Raw genomic sequence first — 23,016 nt, forward strand, 5'->3', positions numbered from 1 at the left:
GAGAAGGGCATTTCACACACAAAGCTGCACATGGTAGCGGGGAGCACCCAATCGCATTTACCGTTGCAGCAGAAACTCTGGGCAGGCATCCAATAAAAAAGATGGTTTCATATTCATCTACGTCTGGCAGGCGTCCTCCCTCGCTCTGGCTCTCCCTCGCTCGTTCTCTTTCTGTGCCCGCTACGCCTCCGCCTGGTGTTGCGACGGGCGGGCGGGCGGGCGGGCGGGCGGCCTCTGGTGCATCCGTGATGTGCCTCCGGGTCCCCACCAAGAGCCCGGCCGGCGCGGGCTCCGTTCCGCGTGTGCCGCCATCACCAGGAAGGGAGCGGTCCGCGGCCCTGCCGCGAGCCGCCGACCCCTGGGAGCAGACACGATCCCGCGAGCCACCGCTGAGCCCTCACTCTCGCTCACTGCCTGCCCCGTCCGCCCCCAGCGCACGCAGACGCCGAGTCCCGATACCGCACCCTCCTGCAACCCGGAGCGGCTGGCTGTGGCAACCTGCCATGACCAGAACGCGGCTTGACAGAAAACTGGGTGGGGAAGCCTCAGCCCCAGCGGCCTTGGCAGACAATGGAGGAATCAGCCGCCATCTGCTCTTTTCTCTGCACTATAAATCCTCGGGGAAGGAAAGGGTTGTGTACATGGACGTCTGGCAGACGAGCGATTTCTGTCCCCTTCCACTAGCAAACATTTACAGCTGGGAGTCTAGATAGCCGCCTAAAGCGAACCAATGCAAACGGGAACCAAGGCTGCCAGTCCAGCGCTCGTCTCGCCCCATTAACTGCTCCGCATCCGTCATGGACTGCGTTTAACCCCCTGCTCACTAGCACAAGCTCGGCTGCAAAAAACGGAGAAAACTCCTTGGACAGGCAGATTTTCCTTCCTGGTGAAACCAGGAGGAACACCCAGGAAGAAATCCAAGCCTACTTCGGAACAGAGGAGTCTGTGCATTTCTTTTTCTGTGCTTCTGGAATATTTAACTCCTTGCTATTAGCTCCGTATCGGGGCTGGCCTGTTCGTGCAATTCCACATTTCGACTCTTCCCTCTGAATGCTCCGATCGAGGCAGCTGCAGCAAGAGTGCAGCAGCTCAAAGCTGCGGTGGAGAGGTTCCCCACGGGGGGTAGACCATTGCTCCGTGGCCAAGCACATGCACCAGGTCCCAGGTCCGACCCCTGGCAGCTCCAGGTAGGCAGGAAAAGCAACCGCTTGAAAGCCAGGCATGCTGTGCCCACCAGTGTGGACAACAGACCAGAGGTCCAACTCCACAAAAGGCGGCTTCCTCTCTCGCCCTGTCTACGTGTTCAGAACGTCAACATGCATCAGCCAGGCAGTGGGATCAATGGTGGGGAATGCAGAACTGAGGACCAAGGCACCTGCCCCTGCCTGCTACCTGTCAAATTCACGTGGTCTGATGAGTCCGGCTTTTGCTCTTCCTTGGCCCACCTGGAGGCCCACACAGGAGCAGAAGCCCCCCGGGGGGCAAGTGCCTTCTGCAGCCATTTCTCCCAGGAGCTCCAGTGCGACTTGCTCATTTGGATTATTCAACAGCATTTACGGCCCGCCCTCTCTCTCCAACTCCAAGGGGTTCCAGGCATCTTATAAGACAGACACTAATTTATTCATTAAAAATGTCCTTTCAGTCACAATAGAAACTCTAACACGAAAACAGCAGCAGAAAACCAGCAATGTAACAGAGATCAGGATATGTGGCGGCAACCAACTACAATGACCTGCTAAAAGCCCTTTATCAGCATTCAAGCAGCTGGCAATGGGGAAGCAAGATACCCCCCCCCCCGGGGTGCAGCCACCAAAAAGGCCCTCAACTAAATCCAGGTGTCTCTTGGGTGTTCCTGGGGAATCCCAAGCTGGCCTCCTGCAATCCCAATAAGCAGATGGGCAGGAAAGGACACGCTTTCTATCCTGGTCCTAAGCCATTTAAGGCTTTGGATTATACCCAGAGACTGACTGGAGGCCAGTGCAGTGTGGTCAATCCAAAAAGCAGATCTCCTCCTTTCCTTCTGCTACCTCTGTTAGCAATTGGTTCATAGCACTCTAGACCAACTGTGGTTTTGGAACATGCTTCCCAGACAGCTCTGTATCAAGCTCACAGCAATCATTCTGATGTGATGGAGGAAAGCCACACTGGCGAGACCTGCAGTGCTCAGCAATGCATGCCCTTGTTTGGGCACAGATGTTCCTGGCCACAGGTGGCCACCACATATTTGGGGTCACAGCCGGTTCCAGACGGCAGACTTGCATTTTCCAGGAGCTGCACCCCATCTCACACAGCTTCATCTGCAAATGCTGGGCCAGGTTCATGGGCCTACAGAACTTCCGCCTTCCCTGGATCTACCTTATTTATTTATTTAAAACATTTCTATGCCGCCCCACTGCAATAAAGCCTCGGGGAGGCTCACAAAACATCAATAAAATCCCAATACAATAAAACCCCAGTGCAATAAAACCTCAGTGCATTCTCGGCTAAAAATTAAAAAAAAACAACCCTAGTTAAATAAATAAATTAACAATTAAAATGACGCTTAAATAAAAAGGTCTTAGCCTGGCGCCGAAAAACAAATAACGACGGTGCCAAGCGGACCTCAGCCAACACTGTGTCCACTACCGTCTCTGGATATGGCCAGTGATGACCTTCCCAGAAAGAGATGGGAAAGGAGGACATTGGGGGATGACTCCAAACCTCCCAACCCTGAACAACTTTCCCCAGTAGCTTCATGGAGATCTTAAGCCGCATGGAGGACAAGACTGAAGCGTGGGGGAGACAGCATGGATAAGGGCCTGCCACCCCCGGCCCCTCTTCCAGCTTTCCTGCTCCCATTGCAAAAACTGCAGCAATTTTGCAAGGGAACAAGACACAGTATCAAGCTGCATCTCGAGAGCTGTAATTTGGGACTCTGTGCTTTGGACTGAAGTGTATATTGTCCTATTATACAGCCCCATCTGGTTGTGTTCACACAGCCTCTGTGTCTCCCACAGAGTCGGCAACGGTGCTGGAAGAGGCTACTGAGACTGCGTCCATTTTTGAGGGAGGTGGGATCCAGGCCAGCCTTTTTCAACTGGGTGCCCTTCACATGCTTGGGACTGCGACTCCCAGAATGCATGGCCATTAGCTAAGGGGTTGGGGAAGTCCACATCCTGGTGGGAAGGCTGGTCTAGAAGGTAGGACTGAAAATTCGGCACATGGGAATCTGTGTGCTACTTTTCTACAAATGTTCCAGAGTTTGCCATCTGTTCAAATTCCATGGTGAATTCAGGCCTAAAACAAGAGCAAGCATTGTGGATGGAGAAGCTGAACCAACAAGCTGACTTAATTACAAAATCGGGCACCAACGCTAGCTGGGGCAGGCATTACTAAGAATCTTACGGGTAACCTTATGCAAGTTTAGGAGGAAAAAGGTCTACTGAGCCTTACCCTTACTAGCATCCTGGTCTTTTTTTCCTTGCCTCACCCCATTTGTTTGGACCCACCAAGCATGGAACGCAGCCCCAGAGCGTCTCCAAAACAGAATCCAGCCCTTGAATTGAAGGGCGCTTCCAAGCCTTGCTGAATGGGCCACAGGGCTTGAGCACGAGGAGAAAATTCACGCCTGACTGTGTTGAATACCGAGCCACATGGCACCAGACTCCTTGCTTGAATCTAACACCAGTGGGAAACGGGCTTCTGTTGGTGCCAAAAACTGGGGGGGGGGGGGGGGCAAAGGAATTGTTCAGTACGCTGAAGGTCAGAATGCCCCACTGCTTTTTTCCTTTCTCCAGCCAGTTGTGGGTCTTCCGTGGCGACATGTTCAAGATTTCAAAGGGCAGCTCTCCAGACCTGTGCAGTCCTACCTGGAGAGGACAAGGGTCAAATCCAGAACCCTCTGCTTGAAAGCAGGGGCTTTCTCATTGGACCTTGATTTTACCCCACAATTCTCTTCTGAAACAAAAGGGAAGCATCTCCTCCTCACCCCAAAATGACACGACAAGTATTTCCCACTGCACAATGCTCAATACAGAGCAGAGACGGCAGATTTATCGCTTAAGTTACACACTCTGAAAGCAAGGAAGTGAGATATTTTACGGTTTGGTGATTTAGTTTAAGCAAGAATGAAAGGTGGGAGTGGAAACTTTCTCCAGGCCAACCCTCTTCTCACAAAATGTCTGGCAAGCCCTTTGAAAAACATCCTCATTTCAATTTGGAGCTCCTGGGCCAGCAAACTCTAATCAGCGCATGAGGAGGTGGCATGGAAACAGCTCTGTAGCCGACAGCAAAGCTGCAAAGCAAGCCATCACAGGCTGCTGATGGGTGGAGACAGGTGGAATTCTGCTAGGACCCAACCGAGAAAAGCATCTGGTGGGTTTCCTGCAAGCAGAAGAGCATTCCCCAGCCCTGGAAGTGCCAAGCGAAAGACGCTCCTCTCAAACCTTTCACAACAGCCTCTCCTTCGAGATGTATTTGCTTCAAGCAGAGGCGCACCAGTTCTGCAGACCGGGAAGGCACCCTCCAGCCAAATGGGAACCATTTTACTTTCGAGCAAAATTAGGCTCTTGGGAAGCTTCAGTGAAGACCTACCTCTTATTTTTAAATTTTATTTTGGACTGCCACAAATTCACCAGCAAGAGGACTTTTTGAAGGCCACTAAAAAGGTTGGGTGGGGCATTCGGTCTGGTTGTTGCCCATTCTGACTGCCCTTCTGTAAACAAAAATGGACGGCATTTTCTACACTGACTCGGCACCAGGGCACCTGGGCACACTCCTGGTCCCTCCCGATGGCTGCGTCAGGCCTCTCTCAATTCACATTTTCACTACAGAGCTTGCCACCATTCTGCACCATCCTTACCTGGGTTCCAAAAGGAGCTTTTGTCTTTTGGAGCTCAAAATCCATCTAGGTCTTGTCCTTGGGTGTTTGGGTAAGATACTTTTCTCTTAGTTTCATCAATATGCCTTCTGGGAAATAAACCTTTCGTGGCTATCTGTGTCCACCATAGTAACCGTTTTTGAATGGGCACCCTCCATGGCCACCATTTTGCGAAAGCGCCCACAACACTCTCCAAATTCCATATGTGCTGGGAACCCTGCAATTGCTGTCATTCGGCTACATCTGACACTGACTGCCCATCGCTCGCAAGACTCAGGGTGGGCTGAATCTTCATTTAATACACAAGGGTAACTGCGGCTATGGAGAGGAAATATGCAACCTTTAAAAATAGGCTGTCTTCTCTCGTTGCCAAGTATTTTAAGGCAAACGCAGGAACCAAACTGGCCAGAGTCCCTTCTTGTCTGAATGCTTCTCCTGGAAACTCAGGCTACTGGAAAGGTCCAGCTTCCTTGCCGAAAAAGTGCGCCAACTCTCCCAGTGGAGCGGAGTTCCATCTGCTCCCTCTGACAGCCGAATATGAAACTGCAGAGATTGTCATTCCCACCACACATTCGGTCCTGGCACTTCAGTCTTTGACTTTTACGCTGTTTATCTGTTTGGGCAAATATCCTGCCTTTCTGCTAAAAATACTGCTCAAGGCAGCTAATAATAAAATGCAAAAACTATAATTAAAACAAGTAAACACACCCTTTAGACCCTTGCAGCACTGCTGTTTATGGCTGCTTGTTCACCTATTTGGGAAACTGCATAGAAAAAATGGCTCCATCTCTGCACAAAACGCACAATCTGTAGAGACAACGTCCACTAGCCACTGGGCCTGCTCACACCTCGCGGGGCCTCTGCAGTTTCTCCATCAGGAGCTCTGTTTTTTTCTCAGGTTTTAAAAAGAAAGGAAGTGCACAGCAGTCTTCTCTTATCTTTAAATAGTTACAAGTTACCCAATACAAATGTCTCTTCATCACTACATTTAAGGGCCCAATCTTATGCAAATCTTTATTTAAGGGATCTGTCAGACCTTTTTCTGTCTGAACATGCATATGGTTGCACTCCAAATCACAATAAACATGTTTGGATAGATTCCTGTCCCCCCCACACTGCAAAAAATATTTGTATTTCAGGTCAAAATATTTTGTTCCAGAACAACAATGGAATCAAGTACCTAGGGAGGTGGTGGACTTTTCCACAGTGGAGGCATTCAAGATACAACTGGACGGCTTCCGAGAGAAGAATGGTTTAACTGGGAGTCCTGCACTGAGCTCTAGTATTCTGTGATTCCATGATTTATTGGGGTCAAACATCACTGCATTTGTCCTTTATTTACTGCTTTTGAATTGTGGTGTTGGAGAAGACTCCTGAGAGTCCCTTGGACTGCAGAGATCAAATCGGTCAATTCTAAAGGAAATCAACCCTGACTCTTCTTTAGAAGGACAGATGCTGAAGCTGAAGCTCAATGAGAAGGTAGGACTCCCTGGAGAAGACCCTGATGCTGGGAATGACTGACGGCAAAAGAAGGGGATGGCAGAGGTTGAAGTGGCTAGATGGGGTCACTGGGGTGTGGGGCTGGGTGGCCTCCGGGGGGTGGTGGTGGACAGGAGAACCTGGAGGAACGTTGTCCATGGGGTCGCAGGGAGTTGGGCAGGACTTTGTGACTGAACAACAAATTTAGCAAACATGTTTAATTCTATCACTCTACTTGTTTTCGGATGCAAACTGAAAATGTTTATATGCAAACAGGAAAATTTCCAGTGCAAATGATCCCATGGAAATTAGCCAGAGAATGTCCCAGTTCAGTTCCACCCCCCCACCCCCCCAAATCTACAGCATGGCCTAGAAAAGAGTTTGGCTGGGCCAGGGAACCAGACCACGGTCTCGTCGTTATAAGTCACTGCTGATTAGGCTGTTATTGTATTTTAATAGGCTGTTGTGAGCTGCCCCGAACATCTCACTGGAAAGGAGGGATATACATAATTTTCAATAAATAAGGGAGTCGGCCCTTGGCAATTGGGTACATTCACCCTCCCAGCCATAGCCAATGCAAAGTCGCCTCATGAGAGCACCCAGCTGAAAAAACTGCAGAAGGGAATAAATCTGGAGGTGCTAGAAAGCTTGGAGCCACGTCAAGCGCTGCCCGTCTGCCTGGGACTGCAGGCAGGCAGTGCGGAGCGGGGATGAGTCTGAGAACCGAAGGTCACATTAAGGATGCTGCCGCCGGCAGGATGAGTCTGCAAAAAAGCGACCGGAGGTAACGCAAGGACAAAGCAGGAGCCCAACTCATTCGTTCGGGAGTCAAATCCCTCGCTGCTGCCCTGTAACTAATCCCCTTCCAGCCACACAAGCACATGGTTCGTGCCATTAGCAGAAGTCGCAGCGCACGGTGGCGGCTGGCCCGCCCGCCCGCCCGCCTGTAGGAGCCCCTCTGACCCGGGTCAGGGAGCGACGTGGCGCGTACGGGGGCAGCACCACCGGCCTGCCTTCCCTGGGCAGCTGGCCCTACTCGAGAGGGATGCGCCGCGGCTGCGCGTGCTTCGGTGGGGAACCGGGGAAAGCGGTTCGCTTGTTTCCCGCTAGGCGAACAAGAGGCCCAGAGGAGGAGAAAGCACATAGGCTGTGGCAAAGGGTTTTTGAAATCCCGACCTGGGGCAGGGGACAGACTATGTGGAAGTGCTCGGGGCTTATTCCTGCAACTCGGATATAAGTTTGTTGGGACCCCAGGTGCAAAATGGTCAGGTACATGTCCAGGCACAGGGTGGGATCCAATTCCAAAGCAACTCACCGATCTTGCCCAAGTAGCTTGATCTGGGAGTGGCTAGCAGCTTACACGGAGTTAAAAGAGGGCATGATGCAGTCGTGGAGAAGAGTTCCGTCAGTGGCTACCAAGCCAGGGAGGCCAGCAGCAGCCCTGTGGAAGAGGAGCAGCTTCGCACGCAGAAGGCTCCCCTTCTGATGCTCAGCATGTCGAGAGAGGACTGCGGAAGAGTCCTGCCTGAAGCCAGAAAAGCCACTGCTGCCAGCCAGTGTTGGCAATACTGAGCTCCATGAACCAGTGGAAGACACCCCGCTCGGTTCCCATGTTTAGTTCTGTGCTCTGCCTGTAGGAGGATCTGGGTTCAACCTCGGCAATTCCTGGTAGGTCTGGGAAAGGACCTGGGAAATACAGTGAGCTGGTGCTGCCATTCAGTTTCGGCAATACTAAGCTGGATCGATCCAGGCTCTGACTCTGACGATAGCCATTGTTTCCAAATCACAACTGTAAGGAATTCTGGGAGTTGTGGTCCAAAGCAAGTGGAAGGTACCAGGTTGCTGGGAGCTTTGCAGAGTTTCGAGCAGAACTTCTTCCCAGCTGTACCTAGGCAGAGAAGCAACGGCCCTCATGCCCTTTGTAGTCGAAGCAGATACTCCGCCCCTGAAGAGCGGCCTTGGGGCTGTGCAGCAACAGCTGGGGAAGGCTGCCGCCCTCCCGTCCCACATGTGGGTCACCCACTGGGCCACCTGGTTAACCCCTGGGCTGGAGGAACCTTCCGCGGGACCCAGGGGGGCTCTTCCGGTGGGCACGTTGAAAGCACGGGTGCATTCCATTCTGACGCGGCTCTGGGGGGCCACATTCCGTCGCTTGGCAGGGACAAAGGCAGAGCACCAGCCTACTGTCGCTTACAGCAATTACTAGGGGAACTTTAAGCCTTAGGAGAGACAGTTCTGTTATTCAGAATTTGGGTGCAGGGAACACAAGTAAGTCGGTGAATCACCCAGCACCAGCAGTTGGAAAGAGGTGGGGGCATCAGAGAAACCCTGGGCGTCTGTAACTGCCCCCCAGCCTGAGGTTTTGCACCCCTGGTTTAAAAGATGCTGTAGTGACCTTGAATGGTAAACCCTCTCAAGGCTTCCCAGAGCAAAACTATCCCCAAATATTCACAGGTAAGAGCTATCCTCAAACCATGATTAAAACAAACTCCGAAAGCCAAACTGCAAAGCCCCAGGGGCTCCAACCTAATTCTACTTCAGTTCCTTACTTCTGCAATGCCAAAACAAAACACTACTTTTGCTAGGAGACTGTTTTTTGCTTCCTCCACCCACTTCGCCCTTGGCTTTCTTCATCCTTTGCTCCATCTTCCTCAGAGCCCAGTTTCTTCATTTTGCCAATTTCTTTAGTCTCCTCCAAAAAAGCCCTGCTTTGGCCCACTACTCCCTTTTCAGCCCTGCTCCCCAGCTTCTGTCTCGCTCAAGACTTCCATGGCACGACAAGCACTCACGCCATCATCAGGAAAGGCTGACGGTCATGTAAAAAGCAGGTTCTCTCCAAATGCTGAATTCTCCATGCCGGCTGGTGATGTCAGAGTGCGGCCCCCCCACTCAGCCGTGCCCCCCCCTCTCGTCAGCACCCCTTCACCGGACGGCTCATGAGGCCTTGTGCAGTGGCACTTGTGACGAACAGAACGCGACCTCTCCCTTCCCCGCTCGCCTTTCAATCACAGCAACACACACACCTTTTTCAAACTGAGTGAGATATTTCATTAAAGCAAACACTCCACGGGGCTGATTAGACACTTGGAATATTTCCTTCGTGAACATTCTGTACCCGAACACTTCCCCCCCGGGGAAAGTTTACTTAATTTATGGTAGACCTTGGGCAGCTCAGGAGAAATGAAAAATACTTTTGATCCTCTAGTTGGCTCTCCATGAAAAGATCCGCCTTCTCCGGGATGTGCCCGAAAAGGGCTGAAGGAAGATCGAATCCCGGCCCGGTGGAGCCAGGCACACGGTTGAGAATCAGCCCTCGCCTCGGATGCACTCCATCAAGGCCGGAGAAGGCAGGCACAGGGCTTGGGCTGCGTACTCCAGCCTTTGGCCGCACGCGTCTTCTCTCTATCAACCTGTCCAATCCACGAGGTCACCGGGCAGGCATCTGTCATGGCCAAGAGGTCCCTCCGAATCCACCTGTATCCACCCGAATTTCAGCATCCTGGCCAGCCCTGCCTGTGAAGCTCCCTGTCCGAGCCTTTGCTTTGGCATCTACTGAAGACACCATTATTTGAACAAGTTCTTTTGGAAAAGCCCGGCCATGGTTTCATCGGCATAACCTGCTTTTAAATTATTTGGATCCCTTTTTCTTCACTGATCAGAGAACTGGAAATGCTTTTCAGGCATGAGAACATGCCATCCATGCTGGAAACCTGATGCACGGTCCTCTGACCAGTGGGGTGCTCAGCCTGGCCTGCATGTGGTCACTCTCCTCCGGAAGGAACAGCCTGGACGCCTGGGGTTCCCCTTGATCCAGCCTTGCAGCGTGAGACTCGGGGTGGCATCAGGGCCATGGAGTACCTCCGGCTGATGGCCCTGCTGTGCCCATATCTGGAACAGGACAGCCTGGTTTCAGTAACCCACACTTTGGTAATCTCTAGATTTCTGTGATGCAATCAACGAAGGACTGCCCTGCGAGACTGTTCAGAAATGGCGGCTTATGGGAAGTGGGAGCAGACAGCCTGGATGTGTTTCTCCACTTCTAGCTGTCTTGCATTTTCTGGCTCTTGACCTCTGTCTGTGCTCAAACTGTGGAATGATCTCCTAACCAAGGCCTGCCTGATACCAACTGGACTATGTTTTTGGTGCCACATTAAGACCACCCCTTTTGCAAAGGCAGCGACCAACTCCAAATAGCTCATGGGGTGGGGGGAATTGCCATCTGCTTCTTCATCAGGACTAGGAGCATGAACTGGCTGTAGTTGCTGAGTTGTTGAAACATGGTTGAAAAATCCCAATGCAATGTCATAATGCTGATTGGTTTGCTTTATTTTATTGTATTAATTGCTGGTCACCACCTACAGGGCATCAGCTACTGGGCAGTATATCAACAAAATGAACCAACAAACACGCACTGCAGCCGTCGCACCCTCAATGCCGGGAACATTCCTGATTAGCTCTGTGGGATTGCAGATTCTCCAGCTGGACGGTGCAATAGCCACCCCCCGCCCCGATCCTCCACACCGCTGGCCACCCAAGGAAGGGGCTGTCACGACTGACACACAACCAGAAATCCAAAAAGCGTCCGAATTCACACTCCTCCTGCAGTCCGGCACACCTGTGCTGAGCACGCAGACCAAAAAGGAAGAGGGGAAGCAATGCCAAATGGCAGGCAGTTCCCTCTGCACTGTGCCAGATCAGGTTTCTGGCTGAGACAAGTGTCTCAGCTTGGCTGCCACGGGGCACAGAATCATTTCTTTGTCCTATCACATTTATTATCCTACCTATGTGCACAAGCATACAGAAAACTGCTCAACAAGACACTGGAAATCTGCAAATCTTTTCTAAAACGGCAACACAAGCATTTTAAAAACACAAACACAACACAAACAGTGGCGGGATAAACTTCGATTCAGACATCAATTTGAAAGGGGATCAGACAGATTCGTAGGAGAGGAGCCAGGGGTTACCATGGGCAAATGCCCGAATGGCCATGTGCCAGCAGTCACAAAGACAATGTGCCCACATACCCCAGTTGCGGTGGAACATGGGTGGGAGGGTGCTGTTGCACTCGTGCCCATCCTGTGGCTTCCCACCCACCGCTGCATGAACAGAATGGTCTACCAGACTGAACTGCGGTCAGATCCAGGATGCCTCTCGCGTTCTTGCATGCCCCACCTTCAGGATTGCAGTGCCTTCAAAGGCGGGGTGGGGGGAGCCATGGCGAGGTATTGCTGGCTAAAAGGATCGGGCAGCTGGTGATGGGAAGACCTCGCTCCCTGGGGAGCCACCCTGGGGATGGAGGCCCCAGTCGTTCGGCAGTCTCAACTGACACCACAGCGCCAAATCAACAGCTGCCCGTGAGCTCGCCGGGCAGGGCAGGGCAGGGCAGGGCAGGGCAGGGCAGGGCAGGGCAGGCTTCACTGTAAGACAAAAGCTACCCAGCTCCAAACATTCCAGCTTGAAGAAAACAATTGCCGGACAAGAGGGACTTAGCAGGAGAAAAATGGCGAGAGGATGGCTGGCTTGAAGGCTAAAGTAAACAAGCGCTGGGAAGCAGGCTGTCCTGGGCAGCGGTTCCAAGAGGGCGGCAGCCAGTTGGAAGAGAGAATTTCCATCCTCGCAGGAAATGCCACGATGTTGACATTTGTTTATGACCCGAAAAGCAAGGGGAGGCCAAGTGATCTAAGCCATTAGCAGGACAAGGAGAGCATAACAAGGGAAAGCAAGGCCTGTCGGCCTCCGCATCCGGGAGCGGCTCACGGGAGTGCCGGCCCGCCCCGCCCCAGCCCTGCCACGCAGCTCTGGCTCCGCGCATGGAGCAGCGAGCTCACGTTCTGAGTCCAGCACCTCCCATTAAGAAGGGCGGGAGAGCCGGAGCAGGACAAATAGACAGTCCTGGTGGGAGGTGGTCTGAACCAATACAGGGCCGCGTCCGAGTTGTTCCATGCCACCTGAATTAGGAAGATTTGTTTCACCCTCCAGGCCACCTTTGAGCAGGGGTGTGGAACCCCTCTCAAACCTTTGGAGATGTTCCGGGGAACTGCCTCCCAGTGGCAACTGGGAGAAAGAGCAAAAAGCTCTTCCGAGCTGCAGCTAAGCCCCAGGTGAGGAATTTCACCCTCTTGGGATGGAGGAAAGCAACCACAAAGAGGCGAAGGGGCCGGGGGTCGGAGGAAGCGGGTGCAGTCTCCCGGGGAGTTAGCTGCTGAGCAGGCCAGATGTGGACATGGGAGAAGTTCGAGGCAATCGCTGGGCTTGCCCTGCCTAAGACCAGGAAGCAGTTCTCACACATTCCAAGATGAGGAGCCTCGCAGACTCTTTTGTGCTGCCAGGTAATGCCTGGCCCCTGACAGGCAGCGGATGCCCTTGCAGTGGTGGTGCGGAGTCTCCGAAAGCCGTGCAGCTTCACAGGCAAGAAGGGCTGGCCACTTCCTGCGCTCCTTAATATGCCCGTGTCCCTGTGGGTGCCGCCAAGTGTCATCCTGGTGATGGCAAAGCCTTAGCAGAAAAGTCTCGATACAATTGCTCTTGGTCTCCTATCATCTACTTTAATTACATGTCCCAGAGTTTCTATAGGAAATCCGATTATTGTTCAAAACCTGGGAGTTGTACAGCATCCTCCGCAGTGATATACTGACCTATTTTTAAATTTTGCATTCTTGAATGTGCAACACCACAGCTCCCCTTATAATTACTTCTTTTAAAAATATTTGCAGCCAAGACAAGTCCCTCAAGGCCTTTGGTTAACTCTCTTTGGTCTGCATTCCACCAACAGCCAGGAACATTCACGCCACTATACGCTCACTGATGGAATCAAATCAGGCTTTGCACCAACACATTCACGTGCACCTGCACAAAGCCATGGTGCTGGAAACGTGCAAATCCTCCAAAATGCATGTTTTTACACTTTATTCAGAGGGGGAAGTCGAGGACTTTTCTATTTTTCTTTACCTGTATTTGTTACAATTACTTAAAAGGAATAAAAAGTCTGCAAGTTTGCAGAATCCACGTGACGTGAGAGAAAGCATCTGTTGTGAAATCCAGACATGCATTTTGATCTCTAACGTCATCCTCATCGTCACGTTCTCATCATCCTCAGAAGCAAAGCACATTCTCGCGTGTCTTAATTCTTGCATCAATACAGTCCTTAAAAATAAAAAGGCAAACCAGAGACCCCGACTCGCCCCCCCAGGGCAAGCACAGTATTTGGCTGGCGCTGCTTCAAGACCAAACAGTATTCCCCCATCTCCCTGACCAAGTCTTTTCTCCAGTCCAAGGCTGTTCCAAATTTTCTGGAGCACATCGGAGTGCAGAAGCTCCATGCTGAGCAGATCCACCGAATTCCTCCCTGAAGCATCCTCTCAGCCTCTTTCAGGCTGCGGCCCCTGGCCACTCCTGGTCTAATGGTTGCCCTCTCTTTGTGCTGGCCCGCAATGTCTATTTATAGATTACCTTGGTTAGCAGCCCGTTGCACCTCTGGGTGGCCAAAGGTGCAGACAAGCCTGCATTCTCCCCTCACAGCAACGCTCGAAGTCGGCCAGTGAGCTTCATGACCACAGGGGGGCTAGAAGCTGGGCCTCCCCAGTTCCGTCCCACACTCCCCTTGGAAGGCGCGCCCTTCAAAGGACCGTGTGCAGATCACAGTGGCCTGTTTGCAGGACAGGGGCTACGTCTGGGCGACTGGGCATTTTACAGCTAGGCTGAGGCACCCACATTATTCATTTCGGAAATGCTCTCCCCATCCAAATCAGAAGGAACCTGGGTTTCTTTGGAAATTACTAAGGCACATGTGTGAGAGAGTGAGAGGGGGTGAAGAAGTTAGAGTGCAAATTAAATTATATTCGGTCATAATTAAATCAGCCTGTGAAGCCACGGCTCTGCTAAAGGTGACCTGCTAAAACAGAACTTGATTTCTGGTGAAATGGCATTTGGGTGCAAAGCCCTGATACTCTCAAATGTGAGAAAACTGAGACAAGGTTGCAGAAATGGCCAACCAGGGTGGGAAGAAAGGGGATTTTTTGACCCCAGAATGTTTCTACGGCTCATTCTTTTGTCTCTTCCTCCCTCATCATCAGTTCAAACATAAACTTGGATTTTTCATGGGGCTGAACAGAAAGGGCTGCTTGTGACATTACCAGGGCATGCAAAAACAAGAGGGAAAGAAACCTCTGTCTGAGTGCTGGAAAGCACCTTATGGAAGACTCCTTGGAAAATGTGTCCCAGGTGGGCCCTGCCTAATGTGGCTAAAGCAGCACTGCTCGAGGCCTCCCAGTTAAGGGCTCGGCACGTCTTCTGAAGGGCCTCCCTTGCCCTGGGAGATATTCTTCAAACCTGAGCTTCTGGGAACCTTCTTGCAACCAGAAGTCTCTTCTCTATGGGAGAGGTCTGTAGCAAAAAAGAACAGCGTGATTGATAGACATGAAAGGGGGGAAACCCATGCCCAATGGGTGGTGCAATCTGAGTACCTATGGAGGCCTCCCAGGGTTCTCACAACGCCCTCCCCAAACCAACAGTCGGGTGGCATCCTGCCTTTTGTGCAGCTTTCCCCATTCCTTACAGGTTGACAGCCTCCTCTGTTGCAGGAAGGATCTTCCGCTTGGCTCCTCCCCCTTTCACTTTGGCTCCACCCACCACTGGGACTCGCCCTCCGAGGGCTGCGTGAAGATGGCCCTCAGGCTGAAAAAGGCTCCGCACCCCTGCGCCAGGTGCAGTCTTCCTTCACTGATGTGCGCACTCACCAGTCCTGCTGGATTTCCCTATAGAGAGGTCCGCCTGGCGCCGTCGTTATTTGTTTTTCGGCGCCAGGCTAAGACCTTTTTATTTAAAACTTATTTTAATTATTACATTATTTGTATTTATAGGATTTTAAAGTTTTAGCCGAGATGCACCGGAGGTTTTTAAATAAATTTTTATTGTTATATTGTTATTTATTTATGCATTTTGTTTCTGTTGTGAGCCGCCCCGAGGCCTCGTTGCAATGGGGGCGGCATAAAAATGTTTTAAATAAATAAATAAAGCTGCACCAGAAGTGGCAGTGAACCCCAATTTATATCCCAAGCTGTGTGGGGTATGCAGAGCAGAGGCGCTCCAGAGCAGTGGGGAAGCTCCCCGCCCTCCCTGATACAGTTCAACGAGTTCTCCAAAATGCCATTTTAACACCCCCACCCCGCAAGGGGCCTCCCAGCCTCACGGATCAAGATGGGCACCCGGTATTTCAACATCAGACCTAACAGATCATCTCTTTTTTCATCTGCTAGAGCTCTGTGCACCTCCTTATGCCAAATCTTGCAGCCTCAAGGCGCTCTTGCCATCAAGAGGGGGGTGTCTCTCTCTGCTGTATTTGCAAGACGCTAAGATCTTGCTCTTGGAGAGAAGGGTATCTGTTCCCCAACCATTTCTCCAGTATACTAAACACAATGTGTTCTCATGCCACAACTGCCTCGTGCGACTGCCAAGGTCACCCAGACCTCACTCGATCCGCTGCAGAAAGCACGGCTGCGCAAGTTTTCGCTCCAGACATGGCTGCATGCAGATCTGCAACGCTGGATGCCCGGCCTCGCAACAGAATCCCTGTGCTCGCCATGGGCCGCAAGCTCATCCTGCACTACACTGTCGGTGGCCGTTCTGTGAAGCAGGTGAGGGACGAATCGCAGGCCATCCGAAGCCCTGAAACGGTTTCAGCCACCGTTCCCCAGCCCAGCAAGCTGGTTCTGATGGAGCTGCAGTCCAAGCATTTGGGGAACATGGACCTGGCTAGGGAGAGAGGAGGGAAAGTCACACCCCCCCGTTTGGGCTACTTTTTGTCCCAGTACGACACGATCGCGGTGAGTTTTCTCCCTGCAGGATAAGAGATGCAGGTTCCGCCATCATCCCCCACCAGGGAGATCCTGTCCTGTCAGGATCCCTTTTGAGCCCCTTTCCTTGTGTCCTGATTGCAAGCTCCAGGAGTTGTGTTTTTAAAGCCAGGAGAGATTTATTTATTCATTACATTTATATCCTGCCTTTTTCCCTTCCAAGGAACTCTAAACAGCTTCCAGCATTCTTCTTTCCCCATTCTCCTCTTAATCTCATCCTCACAACAACCCTGTGAGGTAGACCAGGCCCAGAGTCTGTGACTGGCCCAGAGTCCACCCCGGATGAGTGGGGACTTGAACTGGGAGCTCCTGGGTCCCCAGCCCAGCAAACTTAACCACTACACCACACTGCCTCACTCAGCTACACAGAAGGTATAGCTTGGCTCAGAAATGCTGCCAAACAGTGCAGGCATCAGTCCTTGCCAATACCAGGCAGTCCTCCCCAGGCAATCCTGAGGCAAGCCGCCAATTCCGTGCCTGAATTCGGCACTGCATGGTAATGGAACACACGCCACACGTGGACACAAGCCGGCGGTACCACAGGTGCTGTGGAAAGCACACGCCACTTCCGCACGCAGCCGCCGCTTCTCCCTGGGCCCTCAGGCTGCAACTCACATCATTCCCAGTCTGCAGGCGGTGCAGCTGTGGGCCAGCGGGCCTGGAGGATGCCAGGTCCAAGAAGGCTGCGAGAGGCAACCTGGCGCTGATGGCCAAGTCGGAAAGGAGCCAGGCTGGACATCTGGCCCACGCAGAGTCAGCCGGCACGCCTTTCAGACGCTCCCGCCCCTCTTTTCCAAAAGCCCACTTCTTTCGGATACAGCAGGAGAGCTACCTTGCTGGGTGAGGCCAAACCTGCTCCACCAAAGCAGCAAGTCGGAGACGCCACAGAAGAGAAGCTGCTCCGTTGTGCCGTGTGGACCAGGGAGAGGTACCCTGCTCGCCCAAGGCTCCACAAGGTCTCCACAGGCGGGAAGGAGGCGGCACTTTTTCGCGAAAGGCAGCGGGATTCAAACCTGGAACCTTCCCCATGCAAGGCAAACGCTCCGGCATCCAGCTATGGCCCCCTCAGCAGGAATTTGGCTCCCGATCGTTTCAACTGGGACCACTGGGCCACCCAGCCAGAACTATCTGACTTAACCAGCACCCATCCTACCAAGGCGCTTTTCACCGGAAGTGCCACAGGAAGTTCAAGACCCCCAGGAGAGGCCCTCTTCTCAGCACCACCACGGGAGGCGCACTAGGTGAGGGCGCCCAGCAGGGCCTTCTGCGTGGTGGCCCCCTGCCTCAGCTCAGGAACTCCCTAACAAGGAAGACTAGATAAGCTCCCTCAGTGCTGTTCTTCTGCCAAGATCTTTTTATTCAAAGGCCTTCAGAGGGAAAGCTAGTCTATTGTTGAAGGAGATTTGAATCATTGAGTTTTTAATATCATTGTTTGTAGGTTATGCTTCAACTCAGATTTAGTTTTTAATCTGTATTTTATTTACACTGTCCTGGTGACACTCTTTGGCAGAAAAGCAGGATACTGAATGAATGAATGGCAGGCAGGCAGGCAGGCAGGCAGGCACATTCAGGACAGTGCCGGGACAGTGTTCAGCCCCTGAGCCATGGTTTCCTCCCGAACATTTCCAAACATGTTGCACCCTCTTCCCTCCGAGCCAAGGCCAGCAGCACGCTCAAGCCGCGGCAATCCTGCGCACCGAAAAGCTCAGTCTCCCTGAAGGGCCAGCGGGCAATTTATAGTAGTCATCCCCAGTATGCTGCTTCCGAACAGGGAGGTTCCAACATGGCACACCATCACGGCAAATCATTCTTCCCGGGCTTCTCCCCCAGAAGTCTGTGCCATCCTTTTATGGCGTGCTTGTTTCAAAGCCCTGCCTTCTGAACATTGCTTTGCTGAACTCCAGAAGCAGTCTTGATTTTCTCCCAGGTGTCAAAAGAGCTTGTGAAGTCCCTCCTCATAAAAGGCTTCTTGGTGCCCAGCTCTAATGCGGGGACTGACGCTTCTCCTCGTTTCTTGCTCCTCGTTTCTTGCTCGTTGAGTTAGCTGCCTCTCTGGTGGGGGTGGGAGGTTAATCAGATTGTACCTGCAGCCATGATTTCTTGAGCTGCAACTTGCCTCCAGGCCCCGTTGCTGTGCCAATCAAGAGCATCATGCCCACACATCTTAGAAAGTGCATCGTATTAATTCTGTTTTCACACAGAGCAAAATAATAACTGGCAGTGGATGCAGTCCAGAAAGTCATGTGGTGCAGGTAGGCTATGAATCTGCCAGAAGTATATATTGATATTTAATATGGGGACATGATACTGCCTCCATCCAAAATACAGATTTATTTTTACCATTTTATTTCAGAAATCCTATCCCGTCTTTCCATTCCAACCAGGAATGCTCAGGGGGCTAAGTTTCATTTTTAAACCAATAATAATAACAACAACAGCAATAGTCGTATCTGCAGGACTGCCAAAAAAACCCTTGTGTACTCTGGTGGCTTATGGAATTTTACAAGAAAAAACCCCACAATATTAAAATACAGTATCAGAACAGTGAAGAAGCATAAAAATGGCTCTTTCCAGCAGAGAAAGAAGTCAAAACAATTCATAATAAATCTAAAACATTAAAAACAAACCACTCTGAATGGATTAGCCCAGACTGGAGAGAAGCATACATTTTCTGAAAGCCGGCATGAGGAAAACGGTCTCGCTGTGCTACCAAAAAAAGGCCATAAAGATGGCACCAGGGAACCGTCCTTGAAGAGGCTGTTCCTTTGCCAAGGTGCCACCACAAAAAGCCCCTCTCAGCAACCTGTCTGCCTCACTTCTCCCGGCAGGGGCACATGGACCTCCAATGAGGAACTTAAAGGATTGGGTAGGCCTGTACAGGGGAAGGCCACCCAGGCAGTAAGCAGTTCCCCAAGCCATTAAGGGCATCAGAAGATAAAACCAGCACTTTACGTTGAACCTGAAAAACGACCAGAAACAAGTACAGCCGAGAAAGCATGAGCCAGAATAAGGTCAAAATACTGATTCCCAGAAAACTTTGCAACCTTCATCCCAAAGTGACTTCCATTTTCAGCACTAGCTTTCAAGGCATTGCAATGCAATTGTCCAAATTCCACTAAAATCTTAAATCCGATGAAAACACTGAGATTCTATTTTAGATAAGCTATTCTTTTCTTATCTGGTATAAAAAGGAGGAGAGGAGGGCCATGAAAACTTGCTTGCAAGAGGAACACGTTTAGGAAAACAGTGACGGCAACTAAAGGGAATGAAGCACGAAGGTACAGCACCCAGTAAGAAAGAAACAGGAAACGAAACAGAAAGGGAAACAAGAAAACACTACAAATCTTCCCAGAAACTCAGCCTCTATTAAGGGGCTGAGAAAATATTATCTCTGCTGTTCTCCAAACTGGCTTCCAAGGAAGAGGTGATCAGAGCCTTCTGGAGAATCAGGGGGGTTGGCAATCTAGGGGCCACGCCTGGAAAGCCCCCACCCAGCCTATAGAAGTCCCCAAAAGCATCCAGGAAAAGCCTCCAATAACCAACATAGCATGCAGGTCAAGTTCAGGTGGAGAAGAAAGGTGTTCAAATGACTGGCGTCCAGCACCTTCAGACTCCAAATTAGGTACAGAAACCAGGGCAGCCAATTCAGGTTGGGGCTGGACCTTCTCACTTCACTACCCCGTTTCAGAGATGGGGAATCAGGGAGTTTATTTCAGCTGGGAGGTGGAACTGTTCCAAGGGTCCCAGCACCAACCCAGGGCTCTCTGGACTAGCACAGCATCCAACCACCCCAAAGAGCTCAGAGGGAACTGAGGAACCTTCTACCATGGGCCTGCTGAATTTCATTTACCCCAAGGGCCAAAATCCATTTCAGAGAAATTTCCAGGGCCATGTTCCACTGATGCGCAGGACCAAAATACCTAGACAGGCCAGCTTAAAGCTCTTGCTGCCAGTGACTATGCTTTACATGAGGGGCTCCAGTCTTTCAGAATGGTGGGGGGGACCACCACAGAGAAGCCGGGGCACCACAAAGAGATCAGGAGATGTGGAAATGGGGTGGGGCCATCCTGGGCATCTCAGGGGATCAGAGATGGGCCCCAAGCCTGGTGCTCTGCATTTTCGTAGCATCTAAAGACAGAATAAAAGGGAAGTGGCTTCCACAACTTGCTCCCCACCCAAAATATCTTCCCACAACTAAGTGGCACTCAAATAATACCCCGAACGGTAGACTGGCATGCTGACCTCCTTTCCATTTTCCACCAGCGGACCTTTCTGGACACCTCACAGAAGCAGCCCTGCGTCCTGCAAGCGGCAGAAATGTGTGGCCTTGGCGCTCCTAAAGCTCTCCTTCCAGTGCAGGGGTGAGAACCAACACGAGACAAATGCGGGCGCAGGGGAAACACCAGCATAAATAGCAGGCCCAGCTCAGCTCCCTGGAATGAGGGTTACTCAGTGAGGTCATGGATTTCCAATCAGAGCTGGAGAATTCTCTGCCTCACACACATGCATGCACACAGGGAAAAGGGCTTAAAAACCCCCATTTATTCGGCACAGCGAGCTCTTCCTCTGAAGGAGTTTTTGCTCTTGTCAGACCGAGTCTGATGCGCAGCTGTCAGAAAACTCAAGGCCGCTGCCCTGTCTGTTGTACACTCTTGGCTGGATTCTACGATCCACTGCCTGGTCCAGGGGCAACACTGATCCTTCACCGAGAGCGCTGCCCTTCACCGTAAAGGCAGGGAACACACATACCACCTCCTGCTATAGTGCATCCATCTCTCCTTCTGGCACCTGCCAGATTCCCCATCCAGACCATTGATGCTCTTAGCTCCCTCAACAGCCCCCTAAAAATCCAGTCTTTTAAACATGCGTATGAAAGCTGCCAACCAAGCAGGAGAAACTATTTGGCCTGCTCTTCTGCATCCATCAGCAGCAGCATCTGCAGAACCCAGCAGGAGAAACTTGCCAAGGCTTGGAGAAGAGCACCCTCGCTTACGAAATCCTCGGGAGCAGAAGCAAAGCCAGTAAAACAAAGCTGACAACCTGCTTTGGAGAAACCAGTCCCTGTTTTACCTACTCCTGAGGTTAAATAAAGCCAAGAAGTGGCCTGGCAAGGACCCATGAAGACATGAAGGCAAGGAGAGCCCTCGGGTCCTGGGCAGCCTACCTCTGAACACGGCAACAGCTGGGAGGGCTTCCTTGGGAAATGCTCAAGAAGCAAGATGCAGGACGACAAAGAACCACCTGGCCTGATCCTGAGGCACTCTCATATTCTGACCTTTCCAATGCATGGGATACAAAAGGCCAAATGCAAAGGGTAAAGCAGCTTTTTTCAGGGAAAGGAAAAGGTTCAAACATGTTTTCGACTCTGCGCTAGCCCTTCTTCAGGAAAACGTGGAAGGCAGCAAGCTGTGTTTTCTCTTCAGAGGCCAGCCTCCAATGCTCTGTTATCTCTAGAAGCAGTAATTGTTTACACACACGTTCGTATATTTTGAACTTATCTTTCATTAGGTTTTGCAGAGGAGTTAAAGCTTTGTATGGTGCTGGATTACTGGACTGCATATCACCTTATTGAAATGGCACATCAAGTTGAATATGGAATATTTGACATCCATAAACTCTGTAGATCAGACCTGAGCATTGTACGGCCCAGGCCACATCCGGCCCGATGGCTGACCCTGACTGGCCCGCAGGAGGTCACTGGCAAATAAAAAGTCAATGCAAATATATATCGTCATTCAAGCCCAAAACAGACTAGATTTCTCTCACTGAACAACAACAAAAAAAAGAACTGAGGTAATGCAAACAAACAAAGCTGGATGCATTTATAGGGAATCCAAAGGCAACTTGGATTGTTGAGTTTTCTGTTTCTCAGGTCTGTACCTTACTATGTTAAGCGCTGGGAGATTACATATGTTGTAAATTTGTGCTATATAAGTAAAATTGAATTGAATTTATTGTTTTTCATGTAATGTTAATGTTTTTGTGAATATTCATTAAACAGTGTTGTTCTGTGCTCCACATATTCATTGTAATGTTTCATTTACCGTTTTTATAGAGATATATATTGAGCAGAGCTGTAAGTGTATTGGCCCGGCCCTTAACAACTGCCAAAGTTTCTCATGTGGCCCCATAGGAAAATTAATTGCCCACTCCTGCTGTAAATGCTTACATTTCCCTGAGGAAGAACCCACACATGGCTGGAAATGTGTGGAAAACTTTATTTTGTCAAACAGAACATCTCTGTTTGCCATGTTGCTTTTGACTTTTTCGTATTCTTTATGGGGTCCCCCCTTTTGCTCGGTTTGCACACAAGAGAGCACCATCTGTTATTTTGAACTGCCAGACGTGCCAGCTACATCCAGCCTGCCTCGGTCCCATTCTGGCCCTCCGAGTCCCCCAGAAGGCCCGTCCACTCCTCTGCCCCACCACAGGTTTGTTGGGTAATTTCCCAGCTCTTGCAAAGCTTCTCCTAAGGTTGCATGACTGACAGGAAGAGACATACACTCAAATATGTTGGTCTTTTTGGCCCTACCTTATTTTCACGTCAGAACATGGCCCTCAAAAGCTCCTCTAGAACTGAGCCCTCGAACTAAATGAGGTTCAACACCTATCCGATAACATTCTAACTCGCAGCTCTGGAAACTATTAAAAGAGGTCTAATTCATTTAGGCACCAGCCAACATGGTTGTCTGAAATTGAAAGGTTACGTGCATCCAACTGAGTGTGGGAGAGGGTTGACAGCAGGACAGCCCCTCAAGAACACTCTGCTGGCCAGTTTCACATGTTCCTGCCTTGCCACATGGGCCTTGAAGTTGCCCACCCTCA

The 23,016-nt window shown here is 51.0% G+C and overlaps 1 protein-coding gene across 4 annotated transcripts in view; it reads right to left on the reverse strand.

Moving 5' to 3' along the window:
- Positions 1 to 23,016, reverse strand: part of MBNL3 (muscleblind like splicing regulator 3) — a 96,556-nt gene that overhangs the window by 64,508 nt on the left and 9,032 nt on the right. The window contains exon 1 of one of the 4 annotated variants that reach the window (XM_044452792.1): positions 62 to 183. The exons of the other annotated variants lie outside the window; for them this stretch is intronic. The gene's annotated coding sequence lies outside the window, so the exon portion shown is untranslated. Of the gene's footprint in view, positions 1 to 61; positions 184 to 23,016 lie in introns of those variants that run through there. 4 annotated transcript variants of the gene reach the window in all.

Source organism: Varanus komodoensis, unplaced genomic scaffold (genome assembly GCF_004798865.1).
Source record: "Varanus komodoensis strain SLA01 unplaced genomic scaffold, ASM479886v1 scaffold74, whole genome shotgun sequence".
Classification (NCBI taxonomy): Eukaryota; Metazoa; Chordata; class Lepidosauria; order Squamata; family Varanidae; genus Varanus; species Varanus komodoensis.